This window comes from Macrobrachium rosenbergii, chromosome 7, assembly GCF_040412425.1.
Source record: "Macrobrachium rosenbergii isolate ZJJX-2024 chromosome 7, ASM4041242v1, whole genome shotgun sequence".
NCBI classification, from domain to species: Eukaryota; Metazoa; Arthropoda; class Malacostraca; order Decapoda; family Palaemonidae; genus Macrobrachium; species Macrobrachium rosenbergii.
Window position 1 is genome coordinate 63,127,093 of NC_089747.1, and position 20,612 is coordinate 63,147,704.

Here is a 20,612-nt window from a genome sequence, read left to right on the forward strand (position 1 = left end):
ATATATATATATATATATATATATATATATATATATATATATATATATATATATATATATATATATATATATATATGATATATATATGTATATATATATATATATATATATATATATATATATATATATATATATATATATATATATATATATATATATATATATATATATATATATATATATATATTTACGATTTTACCTGGGAAATGCTTGTCATGAGCCAGTTATAGACTCTAAATGAATGATTTCGTTACTTACCTCGATTTTTTTATAAAATCTGACTGTTGTTGATTCAGGAAATCGTAAAAAAACAAGGGGAAAATGGAGAAATTTAACTGAGCTGAGGGCTCTACTCACAAGGTATTTGTAAGTAAACATGTTAGGGTAAGTTTAAGATTACGTGTATTTACAGTAAATGAACTATCAGAAGATGAAATGGACTAATCAGGCAGGCAAGGCCTGAGACGTTAATTATAGTTGGGAAAACTTGAAAGTATATCCATCGGTGGGACGATGCTGATACAAGGCACAGTCAAGAGAGATTTCCATGGCTAACAAACTCTCTGTAAACGAAGACATTTACTAATTAAAAGCCAGTAAGGACAGAGTAAAATATGCATTGAACAAGGCAAACACAGAGGGTGCCAAAGAAGCCTTGACACACGATTTTATGTAATTATTTAAACACAGGCATTTACGTAACACTGCCCTAACAAGGCAAGGTGGATACGGAAATACTGGCTCTTAGAAATGGAAATAGGAAGTTTAGTACGAGAATTAAAACAGTGTGACTGACTGGAAGAACCTTTGCAACAGATCACTTTACCTTGTATAAGAGGTGGCTTCAGCGAGGGTAATGGCGGCGGAGGAGGGCTAAGGGTTTAACTGGTAAGAGTACTAAGGGTCCCTACAAGATAGGGCCACGTGGTAGGGCATGGCTCTCTGAAGGAGGTGGGAATGTGGGGGGAGATATGTCTCTCTCATATCCAGCTATGTCTCTCTCTCTTGTTTCTTCGGTCAGGCCCTTATATGACTTCGGTCAGGGATTATTGAGGTCTTCCACAGGTAGATGGAGTTGGTGTCGTTTCCGTATGGGTATGCATCGCTTATGACTCAAGATCCAGGTGTTCATGCCAGATGTCCTTTCTCTTAATCTGCCTTGCCTGCTCCATTCTGCCTCTGGCCAGACTTAGTCTCTTCACAACCTCGTGTCTGTAAACAAAAAGTGTTCCGCAGTGTCACATGTTCGAGAAGAGAAGGTTAAAGGGATATACTGAGTGCAATTAACGGATTAGGGAGGCCATATTCCTTTCTGCCCTTCCTGTCAGGCAGTGCCAAAATGCACTGTTGTATTTTTTCAGTTTAAATTTAAGCATTTTGTGGTTGGGATGCTTGGGAAGATATATATATATATATATATATATATATATATATATATATATATATATATATATATATATATATATATATATATATATATATATATATATATATATATTATGAGACTTGCTTATTTAACCATTCTCGAGTTTTAAGGACCTTTTATTTTCTGACAGAATTAAGAGGAAATTCAGTTGTTCCAGGTCTTCCAGAATTCCACTTTCAAAATGGTTACTCAAGTAGTTTTCCACTTTCTTCTTTCCCGTATATCTATTGTGGAATAATTACATATTTTGTTTGTATTCATTCCAACGAACGACATAAAATAATAATATTACGCTTAATTAATTATCTTTGATCAGCGGCTTCATTGCAGGGCTTTTTAATTTGCATACCTTTTTGTTTAAGCCAGTTGCAGTTCTTTGATAAAGTACTATTTGTACCGGAATTTTTGTGTCATATTTCTGAAGGAAAAATTGAGAATCCTAATTCTGAAAGCAAATTTCGCACTATCGACTTCTCCATCTGTAATATGCAAATCCCCTTTCGTTTCCACAATCTGTTCCTTTCCGGGTGACGTGTTTGCTAAAGCAAAACCGCTGGGAAATCTGTGGCGAATTTGTTGAGTAAATACACAGGGAACCAGGCTAGTAGTAAAGCAACTCGAGATACTGGCACCCTAGGAAAATAAAGTCAGTAATGATCGGTTTTAGCAGTGGTGAAACACATTCTGATTACTGTTTCTAATTTCGTTTCATGATAACAAAGAATAACTTTTGTGGGGTGGAACATAAACATTAAACCATCCTAGAATGAGGATACACCTGTGAATTATTTATAATATACATATATATATATATACACACACACACACACACACACACACACACACACATATATATATATATATATATATATATATATATATATATATATATATATATATATATATATATATATATATATATAGTATATATAAAAATATAAGAGTGAATAAAAATAAAGAGGAAAACTTTACATCTTTCTTTGATTTTCTGATGCGCTGTGTTCGTTATCCTATCAGGTACCAAATATGCTGCTTGTGAGAGGCATCGTTGCGCCCAGTTACACCATACAGTACTGTACAGTGTGTGCATGCATACGTTTCCGTGTGCACAAAGCTGGTATTTGTGTTGATACTACTTAAAATTCCTCGCAAGTCAAAGTACAGCTTTCTAAACTTCTGTCTCAACAACATTTCGTCTGCCATTACACAGAAAGGTGAACAGAGGAGGAAACTGACCAACTATGTTAACTGCAAATAAACCGAGTTAAATTAATGGGCAAAGTTGGATTACCTGCAAACTTCTCTTCAATTAAGTGATTTCTGCACCGAGAGAGTACGTGAACTACAGGATCCAGTGCGTGACATTCATTCCTCAAACAGCAGTATCTTGAATGAAGTGATCAGTTCAGGAGATCCACCCTGGAAGAAATTTCCGTCTTCATTATATGCAATACAGTAGGGTCAGATGGAGGAGGGAAATTTTATTTTCATTCTGACTTGATCGGGACTCACCTGTGTTCCTAGTGCTAGATGCATTTACTTCTTTATCTATTTATATATTAATTTATTTATTTTCGTTCTTCATCTTTGGTATACGAGATTCAAGATCAATATCTTATACTTATGAATAAAACTGCTTCCTATTATTCTCCCCGTTGTCTCTCTCTCTCTCTCTCTCTCTCTCTCTCTCTCTCTCTCTCTCTCTCTCTCTCTCTCTCTCTCAGTCCAGTATATTTGACATCACATGATGTTCACTGTTTGTCAGTAGGGATCTTTTAACAAATTTTAAACCTTCACAACTAGGCATACTTCATTTATGAATACTCGGCCTCCCTCTGTTCAAAAAAGCGCTTGTTTGTGAATGCGCACATTATAAATTTCTAGAACACTTCTGGCTATCAAAAGTATATACATATTTGGTAAGTGAGTCTGTGAATTTTCATCGATTATTTAGGTAGGTGGCAACTTAACAGTATTACAGCATTAACCCTCGGTCGACCTTGCAGCCAGGGATACAAACCATATCAAGCACTCGAATAACCAAACCGAGCGAAAGGCATATCCTAAGTTGTCTTTATAAGTATAACAATAGATTTTTATTTGTTGCTTTCATTTCTCAGATATTGCCGTCGGAAATGATTCATATTTGTCTGAAATAAATTGTGGCGTTTATTATTTTGTCGGTCATCCTGGATGTCTCTCTGTTTAGGGTTCTAGTCATTTTTTCAGTACCAGAACCTACGGTACGTCGTGAATGTTCTTGTGAACTTTTTGTTTGAAATATATATTAGGTAGCCCTCAGTGTTTAACCGTCCTTTATTTTATATTATTCATCGCCTGCACATGTGTTCGATATTTATTTCAGCTTACTGTTGAAAGCATAACAGTTTCGTGTCTGAAGAACTCGTCCGCAAGTGTTTCTTGCAGTGGCTAATAGATGGTGTCAGGTCTCTTTTTTCAGAAAGTAAATTGAGTAACGAATCTTGGTATCTCGTGGTCGCCCCGGGCTATACGCAACTGTTGGGAGAACGATGATAACATCGATAAAATCCAAAAACTAGCCTTGACGCTAGCTACTGCACTAACGAACAACAACCACTTATGTAAATACTTTATTTAGTTAAATAAGGTTTGAATGAGAATGAGTATCATTCAATATATAAAGTTTTACAGTGCTCCATGATTGAGTAGACACATAAGCACAGGTTTCACTATCCTGTAGTTTTTATAACTGTTACGAATATTATATATATATATATATATATATATATATATATATATATATATATATATATATATATATATATATATATATATATATATATATATATATATACATACGAATGTACATGTACGTACGTCGGTTCTGATTAGAATAATCTAAAAGCTCGTTCACTAGGTTGGGAAAATTAATCGATAAAAACCTTTGAAAAAACCAGGTGACATCAGTAAAGGTGAGTTAAACATATCAAATATTTGCATGAAGACTTATTCTACTGCAGTCTGTGGAATTTACTTCTGCTTAAAGAAAACGCCTATTATATCGCTGAAATGACCTGAAATTTTAGGTAAGATTGACACTAAAATTTAACATGGCTATGATATTATATGAGTTTAAAATTATGATATAAACAGAGTCAAGATAAAGTCCACCAAAGAATTCCTGTTCACGGGACAAAATTAGAGTCATTTTGCTGCAAAATTCAGCAAACTTCAATGCTCTTGCGTATTGTTCAAAGAACCCCAAAATATTTATGTCTTCTCCCATATATTATTTTCTACACACTGCGGAATGGAGATCCCATTTTTTTATATATAATATGAAGGTAAAGCGGATTGTTATATAAATTTACCTCCCCTCTCCTCCCGCACCCCACCAACCTCCAGACCTGCAGCAGCTTCCATAGCTCAAAGGATGACTGTTCTTTGGCTCCCTAGACGCGGTATTAGCTTTCAGTGCTTAACAGAGCCTTAGAGCTTAGGTAATTTTTTTTTGGGGGGGAAGGATGTTCTTTTTTATAGGCACTAAATCTGTGTGTGTTATTTTAAGGGTACACTTTATTACAGGAAGTAATATTTATTTATGTCAGTGATGGAAATTTTTCTTATTTTTTGTCATTTTTCTGTCTGTTATATACATAGAAATAAAAGTTAACTGACAAAGGTCGAAATTAATCACTGTAATTTTTTCTCTCTCTCTCTCTCTCTCTCTCTCTCTCTCTACATTTAGACTATTCCTTACAGTGTAAATGAAGGAAATTAAAATATTAAATAGTATTTTTAATATACTTCTAAAAATGTGTACCTTTATAGTACAAAAGTTTATCAAATAGTTTTCTAGACAGACAAATAGCCATAATGTTTATATATATATATATATATATATATATATATATATATATATATATATATATATATATATATATATATATATATATATATATATATATATACATATATATTATATATATATATATATATATATATATATATATATATATATATATATATATATATATATATATATATATATATATATATATATATATATATATATATATATATATATATATATATATATACATATGATCTTGAATAGCAAAAAGCCAGCTCGACATAAATGCTTTTGTTTTGTTCTGGATGCTAATACTACGTATTGGCAGACTGGTCTAAAATAGCACCTTTTGAACCAAGTAAACTGCGCGAGTATATAAAACAACTGGTTGTCTTTGCTTTTCTAAAACCCCTGGAAACCCATATCCGGAATGCAGAGAGACCGCTTTACAGCTCATTATAAAAAACACACACTTGCGCGCGCACACACAATGACTTTGATCCGCATAAAATGGAGATATTCAAATTAATCTAAGGGACACATCTGCAGTCGAACTGAATTTTTACAAACTGCGGAATTTAATTCTGTAGCTTTTATTACAGAACATATTTTGGCAATCTCCATGACGTGTTGTGTCCTAACGGAAAATAATTGGAAGGCGTCTGGTGCTGAATATAAAAATAGACTGAATATCAAGTTAGGTTAAAGCGCATGCGGAAGGGAATTGGAGGCAATCAGTGTGTAACAAACATAAACAAACCATCAAAGCCTATGCAAGGGCAGGTGGAAAGGCACACGAACAATCAACAGCATTTATTGTGGCCGACGGCTCTTCGCAATAATTCATTGCATTTTCAAGGCTGCAGTGATGCATACAATTTTGTTTAATAAAAAAGGAACGTCACTACATAAAATCATAAAGAAAAAATACATTTCTTAAAATATTTTAAAACAAACCTACCCGGTACATGGTAAAACGTGACTAAACATAAAAAGATAAAACTGGTCGAAGTGAACAGAACAACAGATAAATTAAAAAAATAAACAAAGGTGTGAGAGACGTCTGGGCATTTAATGAGGGAACGAGTGCTTTAATGAAAACTGACTCTAAATTAGTAAGCTCGTCCTCGTGTTGGGCTGAGGCTATTATTTCGAAGTTTCCCATATCAATCTGCGTTTTGCAGAATGGAGAGTGATTTCTTACATTTGATCATTTAGGCCTGGACGATCGGGAATAGTATAGTTTCAAATTAAAGTGAAATATTAGATGGTTGCTGTTTCATTACTTACCTTGATAATCATCTCTCTCTTTATATTACTAGAAAATTTTTCCGACCTTGGCGACGTCCATAATCTATCTCGAAACGTTTTCGGGAAACGAATCATTCCCACAACTCGAAACTTTCGGAGAGCGGTTTATGGATCAACTGGAGGCCTACTTTTGACTTGTTTTTCTCGCGCCTAATACTAAAGGATAATCAGTCCATCATCTCGCCTCAAGTGCTTTCAAGCGCTTGCTTCAGCAATCAAGGGAAAAAGAAAAAAAAAAAAAATAAGGAGATAAAAAGTTTTATAAGTTTTGTTATTATTTGTGATTTATTGGCGTAAGAATGAACACGGATGAGTCACCTTAAGGAAACAGTCACTACGTCACTGTATATCTCTTTTCTTTAACAGTTCACCTCACATAGGTTGTAAGTTCCTTTTCTTTCACAGTTGTTTGCTAAACGAGTTTAAAAGTAAATCCTTGCTCTATTTGCAATGCATAATATCGTCTTTAAAGTCTCCGGTTTCATGCAGATTTTTATCAGCACTGACCTCTTTTGCATACGTTCTAGCACCCAATATGTTTATGCGAAAAGGTTTCACGAAATTTGCTCGGGCCTCGAGTAGAACCGAGGGAATGCATTATAAGTTTGTTTCGGGGAGGAGAGTCGCCCCGCGGCAATATTATGTCAGGCGCTGAGATATGCTGATATTGCCGAACGAATCCTTGAGAACCAAGGCACGTGAGTATTCAAATTCTGATTAAATATGCATTCGATAAGAAGGGAAATGGCCGAGGCTTAACGCCCTGCCGAGCTTCCTTTCTACGCTTTCTTAGTTGTTTGGTAAGAGAGTAAAACATATAAATTAGATCCTTTGTCTTTCTTGGTTCGGTTATTTTACAAACAATTTTTTTTTTTTTTTAAACAGATTTTTTTTATTCTGCTTCATCCGTAAACTCTGTGATGAACGTTTTAAAACGAACTTATTCGTTATAAATATGTATATATATCTATTACTTAGCAAACCTGAATGTACAAAGTTCATGTGCATAGCTTTTTCCTTATCTTATGATTGCACTTGTGGCTGTAAATTATATGAAAGAAATCCCATAATACTCTTGATAATCCGTATTAGAAAAAATACAAAAATGCTTATTAAAAATGAAGTTATTTTTTGAACAACGTTTAAACAATTCAAGTATCCCAGTTATAGTTCGGAAGACAAAGAGTTTTTAAACGTCTGGGTGTTTAGATTTATGTACCATTAATAATACGACACGTTCGTTGAAAGGGGCAGAAATGCGAAAGCAATTTGCTGTACAACAAAGTACAAAAAAACAACGAATTATTTTTCATGAAAAATAATGATATTTGATTTGAAATAATCAAAGAATAATGGTAATTCAATACAATGACGAGAAAATAATAAAAGTCAATCCTTATTTGAACCAGATGTCAGATAACTCATATATCCATACACACATTAATAGACACACACACACACACACACACACACACATATATATATATATATATATATATATATATATATATATATATATATATATATATATATATATATATATATATATAATGTATATATAATACATGCCTGAAACCCCAGCAAAGAATATTGAGACAACAGTAACTAATTCAAACAAGCAAATCACAAGATTCTTCAGAAATACATGGCTCACCCTTTCCAGGGACTGAGCCTTTCACCTATTATTTGCAGGAACTTTGGCGTTCCTTGCTGATTAAGGACCTTGTTTTGTCAGTAAGTCCATCATCATTTTAACCAGGTTTCCTTCTCCACCTGTCTCCTGGCATTTCTGAATTATGTATTTTTTTCACCTCCATATCGTCCTGTTCTGTCCCACGTGACCAGCCTACATCAAACATTCTGACCCAATCCTTTCCACCCATGCTAAAGTCTTTTACGATCCTTCTCATCGCTTCAGGTGTCACCGTATTCTGTGCACAAATTCTTTTCCATTCAACTCATTAGACTAAACCGTTATTCTCTCATTTGTATTCAGTGTCTAACCTGCTCTTGTTGGAATATTTTCGCTTACAAAGATTTCAATGATTAACAGAAAATTTTGCTATTTACTCACATATCCTTATAACTGACTATACGTAATCTGAATTAAAAGCCAGCTCTAACCTAATAGCTAATTTAGAATGAATATATTCTTCATGATACTAAGGAATCTAAATTAAAGATAACACTAAACCAAACAATATCAGTTGTGAACATTAGTCCATTGCTGCATTGGTGCAATTTCAAACTACAATTTCACATAATATTTTAACTGCTGGAAATGTTTTGTCCTGCCTTTATGTAATAGCTGTGAAGTTCACTGTAAAAAAAAAATCGGCACGTTCTAATAAACTTCGTTATATCTATGATGAACATCCAGATAAACTCTTTATAAAGGAGGGGCGTCGGTCATGCCGGAATATTTTGCAAACGTTACCAAGAAGTATTTTTTACAACTTGCAGCCGTATCGATCTGGAAATTATTGCCGATTCTCCTACCGGCCGATGAAGAATTAGAGGAATTTATTTCTGGTGATAGAAATTCATTTCTCGCCATACTGTGGTTCGGATTCCACAATAAGCTGTAGGTCCCGTTGCTAGGTAACCAATTGGATTTTAGCCACGTAAACTTCAGGCCAGCCCTAGGAGAGCTGTTTTTCAGGTCAGTGGTCCTTTTAAACTAAGGTATACTTAACTTGGAAATGATTGTCGTTCTGAAATCCGCGTGTATCGAGCGTCAGATACAAAGAATAAAATGCAGAAAGTCAAAAGTGTTATTGATGCAGCTGTTCAAACCAAAGAGCAGCGTATTCTGGGGAGTTAATATCTGCCAATGACCCCCCACAGAAAACAATAATTAGCAAAGTGTGCCCAAAATTTCTTGTAGCATAAGTAAGGACATTCTCTCTAATAAAGATCACAAAACCCCTAGGTTGGAGCACAGATTAATATTATTTTTAAAAATAATGGATCCAGATTCTCAAAAACTAAGATGATTACTGAAAAAAATTTATCACTCAGACAAATTGCTTTTTTTTCATTATACACAGAGATACTGTATATAGATAAATGAAGAAATATATAGGTGAATAAATAAATAAATAAATAAATAAATAAGTTAAAAATTCAGAAATGAAAAGTAAATAAATTAATAAAAAGGAAACAAGCATTGACGATAAACTTCAACACACCCAGAAACTGCCAGAAAGAAAGAAAAGAGGGTTTATGAACTTTCTTGGAGGTCCGCCTTGTTATACCTTTCGCTATTTATTACCATTGCAATAGTTTTTTAATAATAAAATTTTCTTTGGTTAATATCTTGTTAAATATTTTGCATGTATATACGGTGTATACTTCAACAGAAATGTAAACGTAATAAAATGTAATAAAATAATTGAAATATGATCTAATCATAATAGAAATACGCAATTGTCAGCTGTTTGGGTTTGTAACATATGTTGCGAATACAGCTAAAGATTACATAACTCAATCTTCTATAGTATATTGAGAATGATCGAAGTTAATTATCACATATGTGGTGAAATAAGTTAGTGTACTGATCTACAGCTAATTAACGTATTGGGGAGCCCATAATGATTCATTTCCCTCTCCTGAAATCGTCGCTATTGTGAAGGAGCGAATTCATGAACGTGTTTGATTGGAATTCCCATTCATCAGGCCGACAGGTAATATGTCATCACGGAAAAAGGCTTTTGTTGGCTCAGCTGTTATAATCAGGGCCGGAATAGATTTCTCTCGCCAGGTATTCGGCGAATAACCAGATAACTCCGGTCCTACCTGAAAATGTTTGCCAATGATTAAAGGATTTAGGAACTCGTCACGCAAGCGGGTGATTATTTTTCCCCGATTAGAGTTTTGTGCAAGGAAATGACTCAACGGCAGCGGTGATGGAATCCTTTTAAGAAATAGAATTTCTAGAGATGTTTTGATGAGTTTGGAGATTAGATATTCTACCCAATAGCTAAATATTTGTTTGCTTTTCACATTTGTATCCATTATAACCCAAGGAAATAGCTTTATACAAACAAGGTGAGGTTTGGTTTTGGGATACATCGAAATAGGAATAGAAAATTATATTAAATTACCTAACACCTAAAATAAAATTACTTATGTTTTTAGTTTTTATGTAAAAGGAGTAAAGTAATTGTAGAGACTGAAATGTCAGTGCTGTTTTAATTATAAGAGAAGCATTCATGTACCAGAACCAGTTTGATTAAAAAAAAAATATTAGTGGAGATGCATTGTCTTATATCTATTAAAATTCCTTATCGCTTGCCTTGGAAGGATAAAAAAAACGTATACAAAGATATAAATTGAAAAGAAAAAAATAATAATGCATGAATATACTATTAAACTGTAACAAAAAAGGACTAAAGTCAAGAACTTTATTTATATTAAGAATAACCCCTAGTACATACAAGTATCATAAAAGAATTTAAGTATTTACCCATTAATTCACTGCCATTAAAATTGACATGCGAGACGTTACGGATTTCCTTTTTTATTTCACGAAGATAATAATTTTAAAACAAATATAACATAGAAATAAGACCGAGAACGAAATACTACCGAAGTTAAGTTAAAGAAAAAAAAAATATTCAACGACCACAAATATATTTGGGTAAAAGCAGGATTGCAATTATGGAGAACATTAAGCCGCTCAAGTACCCCTGTAATAGAATCCAGAGGCTGCGATTGGAATTTGGAATTTTATTGGATACTGAAAAGGAGAAAAATATAGTCCCCCCATGTGTCTGTAAATTAAAATGATCGGGGATGTATTGTAAAGAGTCACTCAACACTTGTTTTCCTGACTGCTGTAACACCTGACCTCGACACTAATGGGATTTAGTTCCTCTTTTGAAAGAAAATGTTGGAACAAAAAATGATTCTACGTTCTTGGAGAGGTTTAATGCTTAGATCCTCGTTGGGTAAAGAATTTAAAGAATAACGCGAAGATTATCACAACAAAATCAATTTTATAAAGCAAAGTAGTAACAAATGGATTAAATGAATTAGCAATAGTGAAATAAGGAGAACACAATAAAAACCATTCATATAATGCTATTCACAAGCCATAAGAAAGAATATTGATTATGTTAAGATTTATAATTGTCAAACTAGCTCACAGAATTTTAAGATTTTTCACCGCATAAAGATGCTAGAAAATTTTGTGGCCACACTCAAAGTCAAAAGCTTTAATTTCATATAAATGTGAGCCAGCATTATCCTTATCTTTCTCTACAAAGCACTGGAATAAAATTATCAAAGCCTTCCTAGACTTAATTCGCCGCAAGTGATCTAGAATCACGAGATAGAAATCTGTGATAGAGGAAATACCTTCAAAAATATTGTTGAGCCTCAATCATACGTTTGATGCCGGAATTATATTATTGATTGTTTCCGTGGGATCTAACTAACAAAATAGAAATGATCTCAGTCTTTCGTTTCAGTACTTTGGTAATCAAGGTAACATATTGTTTATAAAATATACATTTATGAATGTTTTTAGTACATGAATGTGTTAATGGCCATTTAATGGAATCTTAAAAAGCATGGACCTCTAATTTCAATGTCACTATGGAAGCTACGTTGGAACCCGGCCAGTTGCATATAAATTTTCATTTTAAAATTAATGGAGGAAGTATTGCTTTTCCATTCTTATTTGTGGGGTTAACACGAGGTTTGAATGTTCTAACCTAAATGCATTCTTTCACATTCTCTATCAAGGAATGCAAAGGGGTGACTTGGCCTTCCTGTCTATTTCCAATTCCTTATCTGTCTATTCTCAGTCGGTTTTCCTTCCTATTTTCAGTTTCTCATCAGTCTATTTTCAGCCGCTCATCCATCCATTTTCAGTTGTTCATCTGTCTATTTTTAGCAGCTTATATGTCTATTTTCATTGGTTCATCTTTCTGTTTTTAGTCGCTCATCTGTTTATTTTCAGTCGTTTATGTGTCTGCTTTCAGCCAATAAGAATGACAATCACTTCAACAGAGCCCAAATAGGTTTTTAGGTTTTAATTATTAATATAAATTAATATTATTTCACTTCACCTAAAGCATATGATATTTTACCATAATGATTGTGATGACTTACCAAAAAAATTATCTAAAAAGCCAACTATGAGCATATTTGTCATTAACGCTATGGTAAAGAACGTATACATTTTTCAAATCCTGTAATTTTCTCGGTTATGTCAACTAGGTTACTGCCTTTTCCTTAACTATGTTGACACATTGCAACATTGGTCAGAGTTTAAAAGCGGTCGTCCATTTATTTAAAGGAGTCCATTACAAAGAAACTGTTTTATTTCTAAAATTTAAAGTAGAGTAGTGCAAAATTCACAAGTAAACATTAGATGTAAAAATTTATATCTGATTTCGTTTTAATGAACTTTGTTTGCGGTTGTTAATTATTAAATTCTTTGTTGCTTAACATAAACTGCATAAGAAATAGGCCTATTACTACTCCACTGACGAATTTCAAAATAATTTTGGCTTTCAAGGCATCAGCTGTTGCAGCTGGTTGTTGATATATACTATTGTTCGTCATTACATAAACTGCTTGTATTGTATACCAAAAGCTACTGCAAGTACATTTACTGAAGAAGTGTATGCCTAGTTGTTATTAGAATACCTCAAATGCACACAAGCGAGCATACAAACACACACATATATGAAATCTCAAACAATGTCTTTTACATAACCGCTAGTAGTAGTTTTAGATAAGCATAATAGTTTATAACATAGCTATGAAACAATTTTTTATTCGAGTTTATGGTAATTGGACAAATCATTATTTATATTATCTTATTAATTATGGGACTGAGAATTCCTACATAAATATTCATGTTTATTAATATTATTTGAGAGTCCTGGAAGTATCAAAATATAGGGGAAATTCATTCACGAACGCCATCGTTCATAAGGTAAAAAAATAAATAAATGAAGTTAAACTTAATGAAAAATTACAAGTATATAACAGTTTCTTAATGTAACTAAAGAGAAATGCAACTTTTAAAGCAACACAGTCTGTCTGTCTGTCTGTCTCTGTCTGTCTCTGTCTGTCTGTCTGTCTGTCTGTCTCTGTCTCTCATCACAAGAGGACAGGCGAATTCAGGACAGAGATTGCATCCTGTGCCCTGAACGTCACCTCTTTCCTGCAAGGAAAAACGGTACAAAATTTATTAATTTACTTTTGAGGATAAAACGAAAATGTTAAAAGCCAGCTTCTAAAGCATCACTCGAAATCTCTTGAATTTATAGCGTTAGTAAAGAAAAGTTAAATTGAGTAGTATATATATATATATATATATATATATATATATATATATATATATATATATATATATATATATATATATATATATATATATATATATATATATATTTATGTATATGTGTGTGTGTGTGTGTGTGTGTGTGTGTATACACACACACACATATAGATAGATCGATAGATAGGTTAGATCAAAACAGGCAGAAGAGTAGCAATACAGCAATAGACTTTTTGTAATCGTATTTTAAACTTAGCATCTGCCGCACATAATGCAAACACATACAGTATACCGATATCGTCATTCCTGAATGCACCAAAAATAATTTCACCGGTTTATTCATCTCAAAAAATATAACTAGAAGCTTCAAAAGTTATTTTACAATAGCTCGGGAGAAAAGAAACAAGCCCTTGCAGGTGGCAGTACCTACTGGAAATCCCTTTTTAAGATTCGAGGGAAACATTTTTCTTTTACTTTGAACGGTGATCCCTAAACCATTCTGAAAGAGTTGGTTGGGGAGGATTTTTGGTGAATGAAAAGGTGAGGTATTATACAAGGTCCCTGTAAGGCGTGAGTTCTGTGCTTTTGAATTCTGCCCTCTCATTTTTTCATATTTTTCTGTCCGTGTAATTAAAGATGGTTCTGAATCAACGACAGTTTTTTTTTTTACAACGTATTCTGAAGCTATACCATTTCCTGACAAGTCGTGCACAAGCATCGTAACTAATCCAATTGTTCTATTTATCTTACTGATTTTGATGTAGAAATGTATAAGATGCAGAATGAACAGTTATATAAAAGTTATTATATTGCTATAGATAAAGGTGTTTTACATATACCAGCAAAATTGATTAAAGATTTGTAATATGTGATTCATTGCTAATGCTTTAATGTGACTATAGGCAATAATGCTTTTAAAGTCTAATAATTATTTATATCATGGAGGGCCGAGAGGAATATATATATATATATATATATATATATATATATATATATATATATATATATATATATATATATATATATATATATATATATATATATATATATATATATATATATATATATATATATATATATATATATATATATATATATATATATATATATATATATATATATATATATATATATATATATTATATACATACATACACACTCACACATATATATATATATATATATATATATATATATATATATATATATATATATACACACACACACACATGTGTGTGTGTGTATATATGTATGCAAATATATATTGGTTGTACTCTGAGAGCATATGAAATTATATATATATATATTGACAAATGTGTTTAACAAAACAATTAAGAATGTAACCTTTCACTGATAGAAAAGTATCTCTCTCTCTCTCTCTCTCTCTCTCTCTCTCTCTCTCTCTCTCTCTCTCTCTCTCTCTCTCTCTCTGTGTGTGTGTGTGTGTGTGTGTGTGTGTGTTGTTTATAGTAAATTGTAAGTAGCTTAAAATGTAACTCTTGCATCGAAATACATTTTATCCATGTAAGATACGGAATAGCCAATGTAAGTATTGGAAATAAAACTAATTATTATTATTATTATTATTATTATTATTATTATTATTATTATTATTCTCTCTCTCTCTCTCTCTCTCTCTCTCTCTCTCTCTCTCTCTCTCTCTCTCTCTCTCTTGTCTTTCCTAAACAGGAACCTATTCCCAAGAGGACGTAGACCTTTACATAACGGCTGTTTTCAAACGAGAACTATATAAATTGCTGCGTTCAAGTACTTCTAACAGTTAATTAGCAGAATAAGTTATGGCTAATAAAATCTGATAATTATGAAAGGAAATCGCTGTTTCATGATTTCAGTTAAATTTATTATACGACTCTTTTTCATATTCTACTGTAATGCCTCTGTAAAAGATTAAAACAACTGAATTACTTGGTTTTAAACAAAATGAAATTAAACACATCCATCATGAATAAAACATAGGAAAAAGCGGGTGGGGACAGGATATTAATCTGGATGACACATAGTCTGACTGGTAGTAATACAATGTGGCGTTCTTGATAATTCCGAATCTAAGGCATTCATTTTACCTCTGTGATAATATTGACCTTAAGCATGGCAAATTGCTTTTGAGTATTATAAAAAAAAAAAAAAAAACTTCTATTTATAAAGAGCCATGTGTAGAGTAACAGCCTGTTCGGCTTTGTACTATAAGTGGTCATTTACATAATGTTCTAGTTTTGCAGTTAATAATAATAATAATAATAATAATAATAATAATAATAATAATAATAATAATAATAATAATAATAATAAAGTGTATTATAGTCATAATGATTTTTAACGGTTATCCCAACCGGAAGATTTACATCAGTAACACTGGAAAATACCATTGATTTAAAGAATTTACTTAAGACGATAATTTTTACACGGTCGGAAGGTTTATTATTATTATTATTATTATTATTATTATTATTATTATTATTATTATTATTATTATTATTATTATTATTATTATTATTATTATTAAAACAATTTCAACTAAACCATGTAATGATATATCAAAGGATTTCTTTCAAAATATAATGCACTTGATTTCACGAGTTTTTCATGCCAATATTTTTACTTATCATTTACAATGTTTTTTATGCATCTTTTTACTTAATTTTCTTCGAAAATATTCCAGTCATTCCCCGAACAGCACAGCTATTCTGCTGTTAAATCAAAGAAATGGATACCAAAAATACTGTCTGTTGATAATGAACATAACTACAAACGGAATTTAGTTCACAACCTCAAGTTCGTCAAAAAGAATTTTTGATATACGTCATTACGATGGTATAGATAAGAAGTGGGTGATTTTGTTTTTATTTGTTTGTATTTTATGCTGTACTACGAAATTCCGAATCTACTATTGTAGTAAAACATACGAATTATTTTGACCTAAAATATGCTACAAAGACAACAAAACACATGTGAGTATGCTGAATCTATTTTTATATGGATTTTTTTCTAATGGGACGAAGGTCTTGGAGCAAGGAGCTGGCTCCAGAAACTAAGGAAACCTGGCCTTGTCCTACTGCCATTCCTTGGCTTTCCCTAATTGCCTGCTCCCTGATCTCCAGGCGTCTCCACGTGCCTGAACTTCGCCAGATTCCAAGAGGACCCAGAGAAATTGGCGGATGCACCGGGGAGGGGGGTTGATATTGGGGTGGGCCTTCTGGTAGTAATTTGAGATACAATTGCAGCGAAATCTAGGGAGAATGGAGGAACTCTACAAATACTTCACCTCTTATGCACGATTAGTTTCATATTGAATCATTACTTTAACGTTATATGAATAATATATATATATATATATATATATATATATATATATATATATATATATATATATATATATATATATATATATATACATACATATATATATATATATATATATATATATATATATATATATATAGAAGGGCATTTCAGTGCGTTATGTGTTAAGTATACATGCTTCATGCGGAATGTGTTAAAAATGGTTTCAAGCTGAAATGTACACTCGGCAAGAAAAGTGAAGATACAGTTTTCTTTAGATTTCGTTCATCGAATTTTAATTTTTTTCTTACAGAAAACACATAATCTTGGTAAATTTACTCTAGAATATGAAAATACAATGCAAATTATATCATATAAGTTAAATCTGAAAAACAAAAACGTCCAGATGCTTAAAAACACCATGCATGTCCGAAGTAATCAGAAATTCTCAGATGACTTCGTTCATAGAGATCTAAAAGATAGTGTGTGGATATCTCGGTATAGTACTATTTATCAGAAGGGCAATATTTACTCGTTTTCCGTTATGAACAGGCTTATTATTGCATCATCATACGAGGTAATGATAATTTCTTAAATTTTTACAGATTCATATTTGTATTTCACGGTGGTGAAGGTCAGCTGGAATTAATGGCAGTAAATGCTGTGACAGCTAGGGCAGGTTGACCCAATCTATTTAAATCCGCGATAACTTCGGCGGCAAAACACAAGTAACTGGATGTTTCTTAACGTTGCCATAGTCTCTCTCTCTCTCTCTCTCTCTCTCTCTCTCTCTCTCTCTCTCTCTCTCTCTCTCTCTCTCTCTCTCTCTCCATTGATAAAACATACTATACAAATATAGTATAGTATCGCTCAATCTCTAAAAGAAAAAAAATAATGAAATGAGTAGCTCTACATATAGGCCCAGGCTTACACAACAACTCTCTCTCTCTCTCTCTCTCTCTCTCTCTCTCTCTCACCATAACATTGCATTCGTTCTTTTATTGTTCCCCAAGTTTTTCGTTGGACATAGCTCAAATTTAACTCTTGATTTCATTATGGAGGATCGCGTTACCGATTATGCAAGCATTCCGTTCATTGTGGTGTCATAAATTCATATGTGCAAGGTTACTTTGTAGGTTATGTGGAAAAATGTTTATTTTGCTCAGAACTGTCGCTGCAAATTACAACTTGAATGAATACTGTAAAGCTTACTACTGCATTTAAGTATCAATGATTTCAGAACCGTAGAATATGACTGAAAGTTATAGGAGGTCAAGCAAAAAACAAACACAATAAGACTGAAGCTCCTCCCCTTTCTAAAGTTGCCAGATGTCTCATTATTGAGCAATATATGTCCGAAGATTTAAAGAAACTGTATCCTCACTTTCTTGCCGAGTGTACTAAGAAGACAAAACAACTTATGAGGATACTGAATCTTTTTCTATGAAGGAATTTTTTAATTATGACAAACGTCGCAGAAGCAAGGAGCTGGCCCCAGAAGGTAAGGAAACCTGGCATTGTCCTGTTGCCATCCCTTGGCTTTCCCTAATTGCCTGCTACCTGATCTCAAGGCGTCTCCACGTGCCTGAGCTTCGCCAGATTCCAGGAGGGCCCACAGAGATTGGAGGGGGGGAGGTAAGTGAGGCTTTAGTAGGGGTACAGGGGCAAAGGAAAGTGGGGAAGGTGACCAGCAATCTTGGATACAATTGCAGCGAAAGCTGGTGAAGACAGAAGAACGCTATAAAATCCTTTACTTCTCTTACATATTTTGTTTCATACTAAAACGATACACGAAAACACACAGGTCTATGTACATACATACATTCATACATACATGCATACACAAATAAACGCGTAGCACACACAGCCATATATATATATATATATATATATATATATATATATATATATATATATATATATATATATATATATATATATATATATATATATATATATATATATATATATATATATATATATATATATATATATATATATATATATATATATATATATATATATATATATATGTATATATATATATATATATATATATATATATATATATATATATATATATATATATATATATATATATATATATATATATATATATATATATATATATATATATATATATATATATATATATATATATATATATATATATATATATATATATATCATATATATATATATATATATATATATATATATATATATACAAATTACCACAGGTGAAAAATAAGACACGGGGTGTAGGTCTTGACCGGTTTCGACTTTATTTCCAAGCCATTGACGAAGGACTGATACATAGTATGAGAAGTCACAAATATATATACTACAAGAACAGTACTGACGAACATATACAACCATTAGAGACTACATATCCCCACGCAGGCCGGTGTCGAGGTAGGAGTGGCCTTCAAAACTCATTTGGCTAAAAATCACAATATACTCTCAGGGGACAATGCTGATGAACAAACCATACGCCACCTCAGATCCACACCTGACAGGTGCCACGGAGGTGGAGTTTGGAAACTCATTAACACTACTACCCTCGTACTGTGTTTACAAATATGATAATCCTATTTTCATACATCTCTACTGCCTGCCTTAAAGTTTAAACAATTTACAAATTTCTTTTGATATTAAAGGATCAAGTTTATACATCCCTTGACTGATATTCATGTTATGGTTGTAACTTTCTTTTATAAAGCTAGATTCAATGATATTCCTTTCCAGTGCATTATTAGAATATACAATCCTTTTTGGCCCTTCCCAGTTGATAGCATGATTGTTCTCACTAACATGTACAAATATACCACTGTTCCCCTGTGCATATCTCACACATTTCTTATGCTGTTCAATTCTTTTTTCAGCGCTTTTCCGGTTTGGCCAATATAAAAGTTGTCACAAAACTTACACGGAATTTTATATACACACCCTTTAGTATTGTCAGGGGAGTTCTTGATAAGTACATTTTTCATTGTTTTATTGTTCTTAAATGCGACATTAACACCAAAATTCTTAAGAAGGTGAGGGATATCTTTCATATTATTATTATAAGGCAAAACAAGCAATTTTTTTGTGTTGTAAGGTTCTTTCTGGTTTTGATATATAGTCTATTTTGCCGCTTCAAATGCACTGTTTAATACACTATCAGGATATTTCAATTTCTTGCCTGCATTCCTAATCTTATCTATTTCATCATCAATATATTCAGGGCTACATACCCGTAATGCTCTTAAAAACATAGATGAAAACACTGACTTTTTAACCTTATTGCTTTGTCCAAAATAGAAATGCACATAGGAAGAAATATTAGTAGGTTTTCTATAAACACTATATTTAAACCCATTACTATTTCTTCGTATGAGGACATCCAAAAACGGTAAGCACCCATCATTTTCCATTTTACAAAGCACAAATACCGG